Genomic DNA, 13,553 nt, shown 5'->3' with positions numbered 1-13,553 from the left:
AGTCTGGGCAGCTCTTCTTGAAGCTCTGACGGCAATTGGAGTCCCAGTTCATTTAGACCTTCCACTCACTCTCCTTGACATTGGCACCTTTAGCTTCCTCTGCCCAAAGATTTCTAGCTGAGTAGGATGCTCCTCCACACTCTCTAAAAGTTTATCAGGTTGTGCAAGAAAGCCCCCATAAGCAAACCCTCAGTCTGATCAGTGACTTGGATAGGAGCTACAATCTGGGTTTCTTGGACCAAACTAGGAGGATCCTCCTGACGTTCCATCATTTCTACCCCACCTCCAGCAGCAATCTGTTTGTCGACTGCATCCACCTGCTAGTCAGTTGGTACTCCCAGACCAACCTCCTTAGGCTCAATGAACTGCACCACCTCATCTAGCTTTTCCATGTCTTCCTGTGCCTTTTCCTGAGAGTTGTCCCCTGTTTGGGAGGCCCTTGCATCTCCTATCTGTAATCCAAGGTTTTGTTTAGCAAGGTTTTCCCATTCATTAAAAAAAAATGATGCAACCACCGGCTATTAGCTACGGGTAGTGTGGTACTGGGTAGTCTGGTTGTCTACGGGTAGACTCTTAGGAAAGATAAACTCAGCTCTCGTTCGCTTACTTCAGGCATCGGCTTACACCTGGTCTGTCAAGTGTATCCAATTATTAGCTCTACACCCAACCCAAACATTGGTGGCTACAAGGGACAGACAAGGCTGTCACCACCTGCTGCGTACCCCGACCGACCGTGTGGAAGGGTAGCAAACAAAGGTAACCTCAAGCCTAGACACCACGTCTACGCTATCATTGCTGCTCTAGCCTCTGCTAGACTCAGTATCAAGACTCAAGTCTTTAATCTAGAACACTGTCATAAGGATGATTGATGATCCAGCAAGCGAATGCTAATGAAACCTTAACTTAAATAAGAACCCAACAAGTAGATGAGACCCTGATACTTACTCAAAAGGAGGCTCATATCCGCCGAGGTACAAGTAGAGGGAGGCCGCCAACTCCAGCATTCCTCTTGAATTTCTCCTTACACACTCCCTAACCTACTCTACTAAGTAGCTCTAAATGTGGAGCTGCTTCTCTTCCAAAATGTGTTATACCTCTCTAAGGGCGGTTCTGGATGCGTTATACATGGAAGCACCTAGACACCAACTTCAGGAAGGCGGTGGAAGGATTCCAACCAAATTGCATCTGCCCAGGAGCCCGGCCAGGTTCGGCCGACCCAGGGGCTTTATCCCTTGGGTGTTGCCGCCTTGGAATGTCGGTTTGCCCTAGCTACCATGTGGACCATTTTATCTTTGTGCAATCAAGGGTGTGATCTTCTGTGCATTCTTCTATGTTATGTGTATATTTTCCTTGGTATTATTCATGGGTTCCTGTATAACATGACTCATCATAACTTGTGGAAATAGCTAGAGATAATAAATCTATCTCTAAGTTTGGTGGTTTATTTAGTGCTGAATATTGCAGTAGTTGGCGGTCTGATTTTCAACTTAAGGATCGCCAACAATAGGATGGAACCACATCACGTGTGAAAATCGCGATGTTCACCTCCTGAGCGGTGAGCTTGTGCCGGCGCCTCAAATCGTAGGCAGCCGGCACCCCCAAAGATCATGAGGCACCCCTCATGACCATGGAACTTGCCTTCCCCCTTGTCCTCCTCTTCGGGCTCACTCCACTTGCCTTTGGGAATGGCAGTGAGCTCACCCTTGAGGTATCTCTTCATGAGGTCACAATCCTTGTAGAGGTGCCTCACAAGAAAGATGTGATTCCGCCACCCCCCCTCCATGAGCTTCTCAATGTTGTCATCTTGCCGGCTGTGGGTCAATCCATCTTCTTCTTGCCGATGCAGTAGGCCGCCGCTATGAACTCGATGTCACGACGCTTACGATTCTTCTTGGTCTGCCCTCACCATGCTTAGTTGGTCTTGTCCCCGTCCTCCTCCAGATCTGCCTTGCCCTTATCCTTGCTGAAGTTGGCTCGGACTGTCTCTTCGCCAGAGGCGTGGCTGGTGTGTCGAATAGCTTTCAAGTCGAACAAAGTCAATTGTGCCCAAACTCATGAACCGGCAACTCATTCATCATTCCGGCTATGAAGGAACTGATGACATCGGTGTCCTCCATGTCAGGGAGGTCGTTGCATTGCTTTGAAGAAGTGGCAGATGTACTCACAGAGGGTTTCACCTGGCCTTTGCCTGGAGTTCCTGAGATCCCAGGAGTTTCTTGGGCGCACATAGTTGCCTTGGAAGTAGCCAATGAAGACATGCCTGAGATCACTCCAGGAGTCGATGCAGCCTGCCGGTAGGTGCTCGATCCAGGCTCGCGTGCTATTGGTGAGGTAGAGCGGGAGATACTGGATGATCAAGAGGTCACCTTCTGCTCCCCCCGTCATGGATGCCATGCTCAAGGATGCGATGCGGCAATCCTCAAGCCAGATGTTGGGGTCGGTGTTCCTCAAGTACTTGCTGAGGTTGGTCGGTGCTCGGAACAATGTCGAGAATGGCGCATGGAAAATGCACCTCCTAAATGCATGTGGCACGCCCCGCTCGGGGTTCAAATTGTACGCATGGTCAGAGTCGGCACGCCACTAGTCGCGATTCTCCTGACTGAGGGGGTTGGCCTTTTCGACTTCTTCATGTTCGCAGGCCCGAGCATTGATGACATTCTTGGTATCGTGGTTGCCACCCAAGCGGCTCCACACTAAGGGCAAAGTCCAGCTCAACGTCGCAGCGAGACCTATGCTGGCGGCAGTTGCGGCTGGCCGGTGTGAAGGCCCCTGACCACATGGGCGCCTGCTCTGGCGCTACAGGTCGTCATGGTGCGAACCGGTCACAGCTCGCCTGTAGGACTCTTGTTGCTGCCAAGCTCTGACTGCCTCTTATCGATCGAGTTGTTGTCTTGCTGACAAGCCGCAGCTTCCAAGAGCACACGGAGCTCGACGATGACACACTAGCCATTCTGGACTCGCCTAAGGTGGCATCATCCGCATCATCGCTGCTGCGGCGGTGATGTTCTGGCACGCCCGTGGGAAGAAGGGCGTGCCATGCTCATCATGCAGGATCTTGTTGTTGACTGCTCAGGCCCTCCAGCGCACTTCGGTGGCATGAGGGGGTGCCGTGTGCTGCATGCTTGCACTCAAGGTGAATCTCCCGGGTCTTCACCTGTTCGAGCCGCTATTGCTCGTAAGAAAGCTGCAGCTCGGGCATGAATAGCATGGGGGACTAGGTAGCCTTGTCTCCAGCTCCCCCTGTGGGGTCCATCCCCGTGGCCTGCACCATGTTGCACTACCGCGATGGGTGACTGTCCTCAACTGGCAAGGACTCGGAGCTTGAGTTGCATGATTCCATTGTGAGGAGGTCAAGGATCAGTGTCGGGACATAATTCGCTGCCGCAATCACTACTACAAAAACGTTCATTTGTCCCGGTTGGGAAACCGCTGTTGTCCCGGTTTTCCAACCGGGAACGCCTGTCCAGGACAAAAGGGGTTTTGTCCCGGGTGTGGCAACCGGGACAAAAGAGGACTTTTTGTCCCGGTTGGTAACACCAACCGGGACAAAAGGTGCAGCCAGCGCCCACGTGGCTGGCGCACCCTTTTGTCCCGGTTGGTGTTACCAATCGGGACAAAAGGTCTCTTTTTTTCATGTTTTTCTTTTCTCAATTCTTTTTTTATTTCAATTATACTTTTGCATTTCAATTAAACTTATGTATTGGAATTCAGTGTGTATGATCTCCACTAATATATACATATATATATAGTTACTTATATAATATTTGTCCTAGATAGTTTTCATATATAAATTAATTCACTTTTATATATATATATATATGTATACACATATCTATACATGTGAATTCCTTTACATATGAAAATGTCTAGGACCAATATTATATAAATATATATACACATATATATTATTGGAGTGCTTATATATATAATACATACATACTCCATCATATTTGCATAGGTATATTCGTTCTTAATTACATAGTAGAATTCGCCTTTTGGAAATTTAATACATACATACATACTCATAAATAGAAATTTAATACATAGACACACATATATATTCACATAGTTATATTCGTTCTTAATTACATATATATGCGTATATTGTCATATTTGCTGTGATTGTCAATATTAGATATTCCATCATAGTAGAATTCGCCTTTTGGATCGAGGACTTGCTCAACAATAAATCCGGAGAATTGTTCTTGAATCGCCATAATCTTTTCCTCCAGTATGAGTTTATCGCGCATCTCCCCGACCTATGGAAAAAGGGGATAATTAATTTCGACTAATTAAAATACGAGTTCAAATATTAACAAGTTTTTTTACTTATTTCCTCCTCTCAATCTGTCCAGCCCTTTGGAGGACCTACCAGACCATGGATGTTCTCGCATACATAGTATGCACACAATACAGTGCCTGGTTTCTGCCTCATACACTTTAAGAGAGAAGAAATTATCAGGTATTTACATGAATATATAATAAAACTAATGAATCGTGCAACGAATCATCCAAGCGCGTACCGGAAAATCTGTCTTGATCTTCAATGCCTTGTCAAATTTGCCTGGATGATTTTTAGCGAATTCTTTCCAAACCCTGTGCATGATTAGAACAATTATAGTCAAGTAACAAAGTGATTCAAATTATCGGTCATGGACGGAGTAGTGGTAGAATTACTTTTTCATCATGTTAAGAAGATTTTCGTATTGTTCTGGAGGTCTCCTCAATGAGTTCATAACCACGAGTAGGCTCTTCTCGGGAATTATGACAATTAGGACAAAGTGTTCACTGCAAGATTATACGGAGGCAGTTCTTGGTAGTTAAGGTTTAAACAATTTGATTACAGAATAGAAAGAGTTAGACGGAAGGAATCACTCACGCAAAGTTGTAAGGAAACAATATCATTTGCTTGTTGTGATGAACGCTTATGTACTTGAACAAGTTTTGGAATATCTCATCGGAATTGTCACGTAGAAGCCTCCAATTACAAGTAATTGGGTCGATGAAGCCGAGGTGAGAGTATCCCTTTCTTCTGCAAGTATGTATCTCCATTCTACATGATACCGAATAAATCAAGAGATCAGTATGTTGAGATCATGCAAAACAATACGTAAGGAGAGTAAAATACTTACAGAACCCACAAGCCGACCATAGAGATGTCGAGGGCCTCCTGATGGAATAGTTGGTAAATTTCTTCCCAGTTTATCCATATAATGGCCTCCCCCCGTAAGAAATCATCATCTTTAATCTTTGCGCCCTGCATGAAGATGCAATCGGCCATCGCACGCATGTAGTGCTGGTGCAGCTTATACATTTGCGTTGGAAGCACAGACACTACTTCGGGGGGTACAAGAGTTTTGCCGATCTCAAACGTCCATTTCACGACCACATCGGCCTTTGGAATATCTTCTCCCCCTGCAATCTGAGCGGCCGTCAGGTTTGATTCTTTCAGAAATGTAACAAAGTCTTGTTCTTGCGTCGTCTGTCCTACTACGAGAGGCTCTATTGATTGTTTCTTTTGGGCTCCGAGCTGTGGAACGTCGGACGACGACGACTTTGATTGTCTCTTCTTTTTCTCAGTAGTTTTGATAATTGTGCGTTCGTAGTCTGAAGGGGGGTCTCTCGGAATGAATTTTCTCTTATTTGCTTCGCACATTCCCTTAAAAATTTTCAAATCTATCGGATTTATCACTTTCTCGGGCTCCGGCTTCGGCTTCGGCTTGAAGTGCTCTTTAACTCTTTCTTGAGTTATCCGATCGCATTCTTCAAGGCTCATGTCCCAGGGTTTAATAGGAGTCTCCTTGGTTTTCTTCTCCTTTTCCTTCTTCTTCTTTGGAGGCTCCTTAGCCGGTGCAGCTACCTTCTTTGCCGGCGGCCGTTTCTGCTTCTTTGCCGGCGGCGGAGGGGGTGACCATGGAGGCGACGGTGACGCTTGAGTGTTCATCGGCGCATGAGATGATGGTGATGGAGAATGTGCCGGTGAACCTTGCCGAGACAGTGCTGCCCTTGGGGAGTTTTGCGGAGATGCAGGTCTTGGAGAGGCATGCTGAGACACCGGTCTTGGTGTTTGATCATCCGACTTTAGGACAATGTAGCTCTTATCCCATAGGATGTAGCCATGAATGGCTTCTGCTAGTGTCCTCTCCCCATCGCCTCCAGGAATATCAAGCTCGAGCGTCTCCCAACCCTGGCACACCTGCTCCACGCCAACTCTTGTGTATCTAGGCGGAATTTGTTGGCCGTGGTACACGTCGCCTGGTTCGGTTGGCATGGCGGTACCGTACGCAACAGTGAACATTAAGTTCTTAACGGCAGTCTGCAGGTCACAAGGTGTCCGGTAGGTGATCTCATCCACTGGAAATCGCTGCGGGGCCGACGCTTCAACTGCGGCCTGGATCCCCGTGGGCTCGGCGATGGCGACGTCTGTGGAAGCGTAGCTGCTTTTCCGCTGAGACAGGTGATCGGCTGCGACACTAGGCTCTGGAGTCACCGTTTGCGCTTGCTGTTGCTGGCTCATTGCTACGGCCACTTGGCATTGAACCTCTTCCTCCAGTCTTTGATCGTGTGACATGAGCCGTTCCTCTATCCTTCGCAAGTGCTCCCGCTCATCATTCTTTCTTCTTTGCCGGCTTCTATATGAATCAATGTAATCCCTGAACCCATACTTCCACGGAACCACGCCTTTGCCTCTTGTGTGGCCCGGATGCTCTGGATTCCCAAGGGCGTAAGTCAGCTCGTCCCTCTCTCTATCCGGCTGGAATGTTCCCTCGGCCGCTGCTTGTATGGCCTCCTGTAGTCTCTGGGCTGCTCGCTGGATGTTTGGCCCATAGATGCAGTCACCAGTCATTGGGTCCAAGCTTCCCCCGTGACCATAAAACCAGGTCCTTGACCTTTCAGGCCAGTTCATGGTCGCAGGTTGGATGCCTCTGTCAAGCAGATCATGCTCCATCTTCTCCCATTTGGGTACTGCAAGCTTGTAGCCTCCTTGGCCTAGAGTTTGATGGTACACTTTCTTCGAGGCGTTGTCTTTGGCCTTCTGCACCTTCTGAAGCCCAAGCTCTGAAGACTTGTATTCCACAAATGCATCCCAGTGACCCCTGAGCTTTTCGAGCTCGCCGGTAAATACGGGTGTGGTCCCGGTCTTGATATATTTCTTCGTCAAAATTTTCTTGAATGATCGCAGCTGTTCGGCCATCTTACTCTGGGTCCAGCACTTGCATATCTCTTCGGATTCAGCTGGAACCGTGAAGTTTTTCTTAAGCTCCCGCCAGCACCATTCTTTTTCTCTTTCGGGTACCGCATCCCGTTCCTCGCTTGGATTGGAAGCTTTCCAGAGCCTGAAGCTGATCGGGATGTGGTCCCTGACAATACATCCGGATTGTCTTATGAATTTTTTGGCGGCAGCTTCTGGAGCGATCGGTTCGCCATCTGGACCAACTTCCGTTATAATGAACCGCCCTTCCAGTTTTTTTGTTGGGCCTCGCTTCGTCTTTTTCTGCTGCGACGATGATCCAGACGGCTATAAAAAAACATTCATAGTATTCATATAGATTCAGATGAAAATATGATTGTCACTACAAATAAGTATAGTTGTGATATGTACATTAGCACTTTGTTCAGCAGCAGCGTCATCCTGAATAGATGGTGCCTCAATTCCATCACCGGACATATTCAAATATATGTCGGTATTGCTGCCATCATCAGCTTGTTCAGCGACATCTCCTTGACCTTCGCCAATCATATTCAACAGGAACTGTTCGTCTTCCGCGTCTGTGTGTCGCGGGTCCATCGTAACTAAAATATGAATACAAATAAAACCCTTAAAAAATTATCTAAATAATCCACTCCAGAAATTTGCGGCTGGGTATGCTGAATAGAGAAAAAAATTGAAGCTAATACGCAATATAGTTGACGATAAGTTGCATAACAAATCCATAATCGCACCGTTCGGCTGCTGTTACATCTGCCACCGCCATTTTGCGCTGCCTCAACACGCGGTAGCTACAGCCAAGCGCTGTGGAACGGTGCGAATAATAATCGGTTGTGGCCTCCTTCGCACTGATGCTGGGGTACTGGCACTGGGACGGCGAGGGGCTTGCGGCTTGCCCCTGCCGGAGTTGCCGTTGCCGAGTTGGGGAGGTCATCAGGATGAGAGAGCCGGATGCCGGTCGCCGGAGTGCCGCCAAAGTCGATCCAGGGGATAGGCGGAGGGCCGAGGGCCGAAGGCGAAGGGCTCAAAGCCGAGGGCCGGAGGCGCACTGGGGCGAACGCGGAGCCGGGGGGGACGGGGGCTCAGGGCGAGCTATGAGCAGAGACGGAGAGAATGATTCTTTTGCATTTGGGGCTTCCTTGGTAGGCTTTATTGAATTGGTTCCATAAGTTGTATATGATACTCTCTCCATGTCAAAATAAGTATAGTTTTTTGCATCCAAATTTTGTCCCACAAAGAATGTAGTTTTAGCTTGTAATGAGATTCATCTAATTAAAGCAACACTAATTATACCAAGAAAGCATTGCATAGAAGAACGTATAGAGCGAATCAAATATTCAGTAGATATTATTTTTCTAGTTTCAATGTGTATGCATTCATTAAGGATCTAGAAAACCAAATAAATAATACAGTTTTCAATCACAATTGGTAGAAGTAATTATAGGTAACAAAGTTATTTTTTTGAACGAGTAATGTGTTTGAAATTTTCTAAAACTACAATTTTTGTGCAATGGAGTTTATACATCTATGCACCGGCGGAGCTACATGTCGGCAAACATGGGTTGTGGCCCCCCCTTGGCCCAAATGAAATCACATAACATCATTTCAAGTTTAATTGGTTCGGTGATTTTCCTTCTTAGTTAGAGTATTCAAAGACCAATCACTGAGCATATTGTCTTCTTTACTTCATTTCCAGTAAGAATATAAAGAGAAGAAGTAGTTTTGATGTCTTCGCAGTATAAGATTTTGGCACACTTGAATGATATATTGTTTCGGTTGCTTCTTGTCTCTACCAGTTTCAACAGGGAGCATTGAGTGTGCTTTTTCTACCTTGAAGATCATCAAAATAGGACTGCGCAATACCAATACGATGAAAGACGAATTTTTTTTACAACAGCTTGCTAGTATATATGTTTATAAGTTAAGTAAAATGATATTTTTCTCTAAATTTTGGGTATGCCTAGGCATAAAGGGGCATACCCCTGGTGCCGCCCCTGAGCGGAGAGGGTGGCGGCGCGGCGGCGTGCAGTGGAGGCCGCCGACGAGGGCGTGCGCGCGGAGTGGAGGCCGGGGGCCGCGAAGACGAGGGCGGCGAACGTCAACGGCGGCGGCGCTCGCAGGGACGACGGTGCTCGGTGACGTGGGCTCGCGCGGCGGGGCTCTGGGCGGCGACGTCGACGGCGGCGGTGCTCGGGGAGCTCGAGCGGTGGGGGGAGCAGGGGAACGGACGGCGGGAGGGAGGAAGGGCGAAGGAGGGAGGAAGCTAGGAAATATATGGGGGGGAGGGCCTTTTGTCCCGGGTGAAGCCACCACCCGGGACAAAAGGGGCTTTTGGGCGGGCCGGGAAAATTCCCAGCCCGCGGCCCACCTTTAGTCCCGGGTAGATCTACCACCCGGGACAAAAGGGGCCGTTTTCCCTCGTTCCCGCCTAATGTTATGTTTGTTTTTGTTTCTTTTTACTTCTCTTTTAAATTGGCTTTCATTTGTTAATTCAGTTAATAAAATTATGATTCCAAAAATTATGGAACAAAATTTCTTATCTCTATATAAACTTGATACACACAACAAAAATAATTAATTTTCATTCAAGTGATTGGGTCAATGAAATATCTAACTTTTTTGAAATCATATTTGTTATTTTGACCATGCAAAAATATATTAGGTGAAATTTTTTTTTCAAACTGTTGCTTTTCGACAGAAAGTGGATTCTATCACGATATTAACGTTTAAAAAGTGAATTTTAGATAAAATTAAGCAATTTCATGATATTAATGAGTAGTGTGTGAGTTTGAGAGATAGTGTGTGTTAGTGAGATTGTGTGTGTTAGTGAGAGAGTATAGTGTGTTAATGTGAATGTAATTTCATGAAATAAATAAAATTTGTTGAGTAATCCATTATTGAATGAAAATTATAATTGAGTCTAGTAATTAAGTGAAAAATATATAAAATAATATATATAACACATAAAGTATAATTGTACAGTACATATATAATAAAAGTATTCGAATTGCGATTATGTTTTTATACAATAATATAAAATGATTCAAGTACATGAAGGATTAGCGGTAACAGACTTTCTCTTCACAAATGTCCCTTGATTATGATCACGGCACAAGTATGGAGCATCATCATTGGCTAGCAGGATGCATGTATCAGCATTTACTTCGAAAGGTGGAATGGCAACAAAATTATTATATTCTTCTGAAAAGTCTGTCTTGTCCTCCACTCCAACGATGTTTCTCTTTCCTGATAGAACTATGTGTCGCTTAGGCTCATCCTTTTGCTTGTTTATCCCCTTCTTTGGCTTGCTGGACATGTCCTTAATGTAGAAAACCTGAGCAACATCCTGGGCTAGGACAAATGGCTCGTCTCTATACCCAAGATTGTTGAGATCAACTATTGTCATCCCATACTCATCTTTTGTTACCCCTCCTCCAGATAGCTTAACCCATTGGCAACGAAATAGAGGCACCTTGAAATTGGGATCGTAATCCAGCTCCCATATCTCTTCAATGTAGCCGTAATATGTGTCCTTTTTTCCATTATTGTCCGTGGCATCCATACGAACACCGCTGTTTTGGTTGGTACTCTTTTTATCTTGGGCTATCGTATAAAATGTGTTTCCATTTATCTCGTACCCTTGGTATGTTAAGATATTCCAAGATGGTCCCCTAGCCAATAAGAACAGTTGTTCACTTATATCCATGTTATGCATTAGATGCTTCCGCAACCAGCTGCAGAAAGTATTCATGTGCTCACGTGTAATCCATGCCTCAGACTTTTCCGGGAAATTGGAGAGCAGAATTTTCTTGTGTTCCTCGATATATGGGTCAACCAAGGATGATTGTTGAAGAACCGTATAATGCGCTTTCTTGAATGAGAAATCATCTGTGCAGACATAAGATTTCTTTCCTAATGTACCCTTTCCAGTTAGTCTCCCCTCATATCGCGATTCAGGGACTCCAATCGGTTTAAGGTCATCAATAAAGTCAACACAAAAGTCAATGACCTCCTCAGTTCCGTAGGCACTGGCGATGCTTCCTTCTGGACGAGCTCTATTACGAACACATTTCTTGAGTACCCCCCATGAACCTTTCGAATGGGAACATGTTGTGTAGAAATACTGGTCCGAGGATATCAATCTCTTTGACAAGGTGCACTAGAAGATGTGTCATGATGTTGAAGAAAGATGGTGGAAATATCAGCTCAAAGCCAACAAGACATTGCACCACATCGTTTTGCAGCTTTATCAAATTCTCCGGGTCAATTATCTTCTGAGAAACTGCGTTGAGGAAGGCACATATCTTCACGATGGTTAACCGGACGTTATCAGGCATAATCCCCCGCAGCACAACCGGAAGAAGTTCGGTCATAATCACATGGCAGTCATGGGACTTGAGATTTGTAAATTTCTTCTCTGCCAAATTTAAGATTCCTTTTATATTGGATGAGTATCCAGATGGAACCTTTATACTGCTCAAGCAGTCAAACATGGTTTCTTTCTCTTCCTTGCTAAGAGTATAGCTGGCAGGACTTAAGTATTGTCGTCCATTATCTCGCTGTTGTGGATGTAAGGCATCTCGTTCTTCCATACGTTACAATTCTTGACGTGCTTCTACTGTATCTTTTGTCTTTCCGTACACTCCCAAGAATGCTATCAGGTTGACGCAAAAATTCTTCGTGAGGTGCATCACATCAATTGCATGACGAACATCTAAAACTTCCCAATATGGTAGCTCCAAAAATATAAATTTCTTCTTCCACATGGGCGCCATTCCGTTTTCGTTCGGAACAGGTTGGCTACCAGACCCCTTTCCAAAAATAACTTCTAGATCTTTTACCATGTTGAAGACGTCTTTACCACTACGGTGCATCGGTTTTGTTCGGTGGTCCGCTTGGCCTTTGAAATGCTTGCCCTTCTTTCGTACCGCATGCCTGATGGGAAGAAACCGACGATGACCCATGTATACAACCTTCTTACAGTGAGTCAACCATATATTATCGGTATCATCTAAACAGTGTGTGCATGCTTTGTATCCCTTGTTCGAATGTCCTGACAAGTTACTAAGAGCAGGCCAGTCATTGATCGTTACGAACAGCAATGCTCGTAGGTTGAAGTTTTCCTGTTTGTATTCATCCCACATCCGTACCTTCATCACCCCAGAGCAATAAGAGTTCTTCGACCAATGGTCTTAGGTACACATCAATGTCATTTCCGGGCTGCTTTGAACCCGGGATAAGCACTGGCATCATGATGAACTTTCGTTTCATGCAGAGCCATGGTGGAAGATTGTACAGACAAAGAGTCACAGGCCAAGTGCTATGACCACTGCTCATCTCACCAAAAGGATTCATGCCATCCGTACTCAAACCGAACCTTATGTTTCTCGCATCCAAATCAAATTTAGGGTACGTTCTATCTATTTTTCTCCACTGCGACCCATCAGCGGGGTGTCTCAACATCGAGTCTTTCTTGCGTTCCTCTTTGTGCGATCGCATCAACTTAGCATTATCTTTATTTCTAAACAGACACTTCAAACGTGGTATTATAGGCGAATACCACATGACCTTCGCAGGAACTCTCTTCCGGGGAGGCTCCCCCTCGACATCTCCAGGATCATCTTTTCTAATCTTGAAACACAATGCACTGCATACGGGATATGCATCCAAATTCTTGTACTCGCCTCGGTAGAGGATGCAGTCGTTGGGGCATGCATGTATCTTTTGCACTTCCAGTCCCAAAGGGCAAACAAGTTGTTTGGCTTCATACGTTGTGGCAGGCAATTCATTGTCCTTAGGAAGCATTTTTTTAACAAGTTTGAGTAATTCACCAAATCCCTTGTCGGATACACCATTTGTCGCCTTCCATTGGAGCAACTCCAAGGTGGTGCCAAGTTTCTTAAATCCATTTTGACAATCTGGGTACAACAACTTATGGTGGTCCTCTAACAACTTCTGGAACTTCAACCTCTCCGTTTCACTCTCACAGTCTGCCTGCACATTGTGCAATGCCTGCCCCAGATCGTCGCTGGGATCATTTTCTGCTACATCTACTTCGGGCTCTTCCATGGAAATATCGTCATCGAATGCACCGATTCCAGCATTCCCGGAAAAGTGGTCGTCAAAATCTTCTTCTTCATTGTCTTCCATGGTAACCCCCTGTTCTCCGTGCTTCGTCCAACAAACATACTTCTTCATGAAACCATTTGCGAAAATGTGGCTGTGTAGGATTCTTGAAGATGAGTAATCCTTGTTATTGTTGCAATGAACACACGGGCAGCACATAAAACCATTCTGCTTGTTTGCCTCAGCCACAGACAAAAAATAATGCAGGCCATCAATG

Source organism: Panicum virgatum, chromosome 6N (genome assembly GCF_016808335.1).
Source record: "Panicum virgatum strain AP13 chromosome 6N, P.virgatum_v5, whole genome shotgun sequence".
Classification (NCBI taxonomy): Eukaryota; Viridiplantae; Streptophyta; class Magnoliopsida; order Poales; family Poaceae; genus Panicum; species Panicum virgatum.
The sequence above is the reverse complement of the archived record's forward strand: the minus strand, read 5'-3'. Positions refer to the sequence as shown.